Source organism: Callorhinus ursinus, unplaced genomic scaffold, assembly GCF_003265705.2.
Source record: "Callorhinus ursinus isolate GAN/ISIS: 27379988/994484 unplaced genomic scaffold, GSC_fseal_2.0 scaffold4, whole genome shotgun sequence".
Lineage (NCBI taxonomy): Eukaryota > Metazoa > Chordata > Mammalia > Carnivora > Otariidae > Callorhinus > Callorhinus ursinus.
The window spans coordinates 151,292,221-151,298,879 of record NW_027397066.1 but is presented as its reverse complement, the minus strand read 5'-3'; positions in this window follow the sequence as shown (position 1 = coordinate 151,298,879).

Genomic DNA, 6,659 nt, shown 5'->3' with positions numbered 1-6,659 from the left:
AGAGACAGAGAAAGAGAAATAGGACATACGGACATTGTGTTATCAAGGATTCAGGTAATACAATTCTAAATGTGTTAATCTGACCTGTCTCTTTCTCTTTGCTTCTTGATGATGTTTCAATTTACTTAAGAAACCGTGCTATTTGAGCATTTAATTGTGAGCCTTTCTGTTTCATGACCACGGGAAAACTTGGCCGAACTCTACTCAGACCTACCAATGCATCAAGGTATCCACCACACAACAAATCTAAAAGATGAATGACATTTTCCTTGGTGAAGATGGATGAAAAGCATTTCAAATAGAAGGAACAGCCTGGGCAAAAGAATTCCTGGGGCATTTCCTTCTTTTTAGAGGATGATGTTGGCAGAATGTTGCATGGGATGTGTTTATTACAGGGTTCTGAATGGTCAGGGTTTGTTGCTGTTGTTGTTCATTTGTCTTTTGGTTCTACTTTAATCTACTAAAAAACAAAATAAAAAATAAAGCTCCCTTGGAATGATACGACTCATAGGAAAGAAACTACAGAAACTGGAAGACTTTGGAGTGAGGTTGACAGGAGCTTTCAACTGGCCCAGGAAAGCTGCCTGATTTGAACGGTTTAACCCTGTTCCTTTCATTTCAACAATGATACTGTTTTGACTGTGAGGTCTCATATACCTCACATAGTTGGAAAATGAGCCATTTTGCATAAGTCAACTTTCCACATAACAAAAATTTTGCTTTATATAACATCAAGATTTTTTCTATGCTGTAAATCACTCAAATTTTTTTTTGCCTTTTTTTTTTTTAAGGGCACAGAGCCCAACACAGGGCTCGAACTCATGACCCTGAGATCAGTACCTGAGCTGAGATCAAGAGTCAGTCGCTTAACCAACTGAGCCACCCAGGCACCCCTAAATCATTAAAAATCTTAAAAATTATAAGAAATAGGAGAAAGATTGTTATAATATTAACCTATACAATAAAATGCATATTTTTCATATAATATGGAGCAGATACAATGCCATGGCTCACCAAATCCTCTGTCATATTCCTCTTTCCTGATTATATGACCACCCTTTCTGTCCTTTGCAGTTAGGTGGATCTTGTGACCAGCTCTTGCCAATGATATGTGAATAGACATGACACATGTCATTACTATGTTGACACAGTGAATATGGAGGCCTCAAGTTTGGACAGCAGAGCCAATTAAAGCAGCTTGGACCCCATAGTCACCACTTAAATGGCAATAGCCCCAGAAGGTTACCTGGATTGACGATAATTTTGTGTAAATGAGAAATAAACCTCCACTGGACTAAGCTGCTGAGATTTGGGACTCATCAGTGCAGCATAACCCAGACTATCCACACTAACACATGATATAAGAATGAGAACAATAAAAATAAAAATATTTTTAAATGCATAGAGAGAAATTACTCCAAAAGGTTTATAATTCTGTTTTTAGATGATGGTACCTACAGGAAATTTAAAAAAAAACTAATTTTGCATATTTTCAACATTCTATCATGTAATACATTACTTTTGGTGGGAAAAAAATTCTTTTAAAAGCCCCAAAAGTTATTGGTAAAGGAATAGACACATAGATGAATGGAACAGAATAAAGAATAACCCCCCAAAATAAACCCATACAGAAATGTCCAACTGATTTTTGACAAAAATGCAAAATGAGAAAGGATAGTTTTTTTCAGTAAATTGTGCTGGAGCAATTGGACATCCTTAGTAAAAAAGAAAGAAAGAAAGAAAATTAATATCAATCTAAACCTCATACCTCATCTGAAAAAGAAACTAAAAACTACCCCAAGTTCTACATGAGAGCATGTGTGTGAAAATGCCTGGCACCCTGTGGGTGCTGGGTGGTAGCTCTTCCACTCTTTTGATGGTTCCTTATCCAGCTTCTGCTCTAGGATGATGGCCAGTCTGCTGTGAGCTCCCCAAAAGACTCAGGGATGACAGACACTTTCTTGGCTTCTCAGAAAGGAAGGGAAAGCATTGAGATTAATGTTCTGGGGAGAAAAAAACAGTGTCTTTCCATCTGTGTCTTTTACCAGGTAACAAGGTAACAGAGTCTGGGAAAAGCTGGAATGTGGTCTTTCCTGCCTAGGAGAGAAAAGCCAATCCCTGCACTAGGATAGAAAGGATCCTGGTTCAGCCAAGAACCTAATGTGGGTGCTGGAAAAACACTCCTTTCTCACCTGGGGGCTTGCCGGCTACCTCTCACCTGGGCAGGTGGTGATGTGTGGCAAAGTACCCAGCTCCAAGAACATGTTGATGGATCCATGGAAATTCAGAGAATGGGAGCAACTGGTATGATACAAGAAACTGATTTGCAAAACCAGATCAATAAAACGGTACAGTCTGTGTCATTCTGGCAAATGTGGCCAAGGGTGGGCGGGAGTAGATTGGGAGGTGGTCAAGAAGGGTAGCAGAATCTTCCAGCATTTCTCAACAAGGGGGAATATTGCCAGGGACAAGTTTGAGACATGAGAAAACCATGTGTGGTCCTGAGAGCATTCAGCCCAATTCTGCCCTCTGTGAAAGCTTGTGTTCTGCTCCCTGGTGGCCTTCTCCTGGAGGACCCAAGCTCCATTCAAAGTCTGGGCAACTAGAATTATAGGGAGTGCTCAGGACTGGGGCCAGGTGACTGAGATGCTATCTCACTGGGGCAATGGAGACCCAAGGATTTCATACCATATCTCTGGGCTTCTGATTTCTTCTCCAAAAAAAATGAGGAGGCTGGACAAGGTGGCCCCTAAAGAAGCTGTCCATCCTAAAAGTCTATGATTCTACAGGAAGCCAAAGGCTCTCCAAAACTGTACCTTTCAGAGAAAGGCAGCCCACAGCAGACCATCCTTGTGCCACCCCTCCTCTTTGAAGATGCACATAAGGCCATGCAGGTTGGATTCACACTTGTTCTCAACTATACAGAGAAGTGGGGTGCCTGGGTGGCTCAGTTGGTTAAGCGACTGCCTTCGGCTCAGGTCATGATCCTGGAGTCCCGGGATCGAGCCCCACATCGGGCTCCCTGCTCAGCAGGGAGTCTGCTTCTCCCTCTGACCCTTTCCCCTCTCATTCTCTCTCTCTACCTCATTCTCTCTCTCAAATAAATAAATAAAATCTTTAAAAAAAAACTATACAGAGAAGTATGACTACTAAGAGCTGACTGGGTCAAGGTGAGGTTACAGCATCTATAAACAAGGACACGGAACCAGCTTCTTTCCCTCTCTAGCTTCTGACTGGTTCATTCACCTCTCTGGGCCTCAGCTTTTTCATCTTTCTTCATCAATAAAATAAAAACAAAATCCCTATTTCACAGGCTTGTTCTGAGGATGCCATGAAGCTGGTGACTAGGGAGAGCTCCAGCAATGCCATAACAGGATTTCTTAAACCTGGTTGCATGTTAGACTCTACCTAGAGCCCCACCTCAGAAATCTCTACTGAACCAGCACTTTTCTAATGTTCCCTGTGGGATTCTAGTGTATAGCCGGGAATGAGAACCACTTCTCTCCGACTCTGCATAAATACACGTTATTGCTAATAAAGGTGAATAATTCAGCCAAGCAGTTATTTAGCTTATACAACACTAACAACCCATTTGACTGATTTTTGGACTAATGACCATTTATTTTAACATCAGATCTCTTAAGATTTCTATAATGTTTATGTTAGTCTGGGAATGAAGAAACAAATAAATAGAAGAAATAAAATCTTAAATTAATCTCTGTAAAGATATTCTCCAAACCAGTGGTTCCCAAACATCAGTCTTCAACACCAAATTATCCAAACCACCAGAGGTTTTGGTCGAAGTCCCAGATTTTCCAAACACCACTTCCTAGAGCTGAATCCAAACTTTTGAGGGTGGGGAACTGGTATGAGCCATCATTCCAGGTGATTCTGAAGCACAGCCAGGTTAGAGAATCATTGCTAACACATTCTGGGATGGGCACATCCTGCCAGGAAAGAAGACCTCCAGGAAGGGAAGAGTCATGTGCCCTTTAGCCTTCAGCCTCTGTTTGCTTACTGGGCTTCCATGGTCCCAACTGCGAAATGGGACACCAATAAATGATGGGCTCTGGAGATGCTCAGAGACATAACCCAAAGCTGTTTCCCATTGTGCAAGGGAATACAGCTCCTGTGTCACAACCAGGCTAGGCAGAGGAAACATTCATATATTGGTTACTAGTGAACACAGATTTCACACTGTGGAGTCTGGAGGCACCTGCTGATGTGGGCTTTTTCCTCCTTCCTGCTTGCACTTTGTCTCACTAAGAAAGCCTTGATTCCTTCAACACCCTGCAGGCCATGCTGCCCCATCTTCATTCTGTCACTCTGCAGATACAGACTCTACCCCAGGCTGGGCACTGGGGCCACCACGGAGAGCGCAACAGAAGCCATCCCTGCACCTTGGAGCTTAGAGTCTAGTCTAGAGACAGGTGAGGAGGACCAGGCTGGGTCAGGAGAAGCAAAGGGTGAGTCAGATTCAGCAATGTTACTGGGATGTGATGAGGACCTCATAACACCAGCACCCATTTATGGGTCACTTGCCCTGCCAACCTGATCCCCAGACACCATGTAGGACCCACCACTATCATCTCCATTTTGTGGTAGAGAAATGAAGAAATCAGAGATTTAAATACCTAGAGATAGGCAGCAGCTGCAAAGGGAAGCTAGGGTTTGAACTCAAAAGCATGGACACCAGCACTGGTTTTCTGAATGGCTAAGTGTCTTGTGTGCTATGTGAAGAACTTGTCTTTCATTTACAAGTCATTGAAGGATTTTTGCATACCTTACTAGGAGCCTTGGGAGCATGGACCCAGAGAAGAGGTGATGCAGGCCCTAGAAACTTCCAGGGAATCCTGAGTCCCTAGTGTATGTTCAAGAACGGAGGGAAGAATATGCTCTCCAGGTGGGACACATCCCCTAGTCCCTCTGGACTCCTCATCCCGTAGGAAGGGGTGTCAATGGAGGTGGGCCAGGGCCAGCCCCTCTAATGTCCAGGGTCCAAGACAGAACCTCTGTTGCCTGCATCTACAGGTGACAGGTGTGGACAGAACCCTGGACTTAGACAAGAGGTTGAAGTTCTAAACCAGCTCAGCTACTTACTAGCCATATGGCTGGGCAAGTGACTTAACTGTTCAATGCCTTACATACAAAACAAGGAGATAAGGCTTTCCTCAGAAAGTGCTACGAAGATTGCTGAGAAGATTCAGCGATGGGTGTTGAAGTCTATTATTTACTCACACTAATAAGCACTTTGCATCTGTTCTTCTCCAATGACAGACTTCAGGGGTCAGCCCCCTTTGGCATTGCTTCAGCAGAAGATAGCCTCGCCCAGGGTCACACATCCAATGACAGATCCATGCCCAGCTCTAAAGGCTTGGTCATCTTGCCTCAAGTTGGGACAGCAATAAAAAGCTGTCTACTTTCAGAATGCCCTGCAAAATTGTCTGAGTTTCCACTGAGACTCCATGGCAGCCCACTTCTCCCTCTGCCAATCATGTTTCTTCCTGCTCCTCTGTAGGGATTGGTCCAAGGACACCCCCTAATAAACCTCAGTACCCTAACCTGCCTCTCAGATTTTGCTTCCCAAGGAACCTAATCTGTGACAGCTGAGAGCATATTTTCATTGTTGTTGCTGCTACTGTTTTTTTTTTAGTTGTGATACAGTACACATAACATAAAGTGTACCATCTTAACCATTTATAAGTGTGTAGTGCCATGACATTAAGTACATTCACACTGTTGTGCAACCATCACCACAGAACTCTTCATCTTGCAAAACTGAAATTCTGTTCCCATTGAACACTAACTCTCCATTCTCCCTTTACCCAGCCCTCAGCAGTCACTGTTCTACCATTTCTGATAGAACCACCATTTCTGTCTCTATGAATTTGATTCCTCTAGGAATCTAATATAAGTGAAATTATTCAGTATTTGCCCTTGTGTGGCTGGTTTATTTCACTTAGCACAACATCTTCAAGGTTCATCTATGTTGTAGCTTGTGTCAGAATTTCCTTGTATGTATATGTATACCACATTTTCTTTATGCTCTCACCCATTGATAGATAGTTAAGTTGCTTCCATCCTTTGGGGATAGTGGGTGATGCTGCTATAAACACAGGTGTACAAAAAGCTATTCAAGACCCTGCTTTCAATTATTTTGGGTATATACCCAGATGTGGAATTGCTGGATCATATGGTAATCTTATGTTTAATTTTTTGAAGAACTGCCATGTTATTCTCCATAGTGGCTACACCATTTTGCATTACCACCAACAGTGCGCAAGGATTCCAGTTTCTCCACATCCTCACCAATCCTTGGTATTTCCTCTTTCTTTTTTTGATAGTAGCCAACCTAATGGTTGCTAACTATTTTTCGATGTAAGTTTCCAGGCCTCCTCCTAGAGGGGCTGTATTTTTTTAAATGCTTCATGGCAGTTTCACCACAAATAGATTTGAGAACCACAGTTCTGAAATCTAGTAGTCACAGCATCCTGCTCCTACACAGATCTGAAACACATCTCCAAGCTTTTAAGACATATCACAAGGAATGGCGGGATAGGCATGGACCCTGACGTCCAAAACCCTGGGTTCTTTGTCTTATTTGAAGTGACTTCCTTGTCTTTGCCAGTAAAATGAGATCTTCAAAACAGAAGAGTATT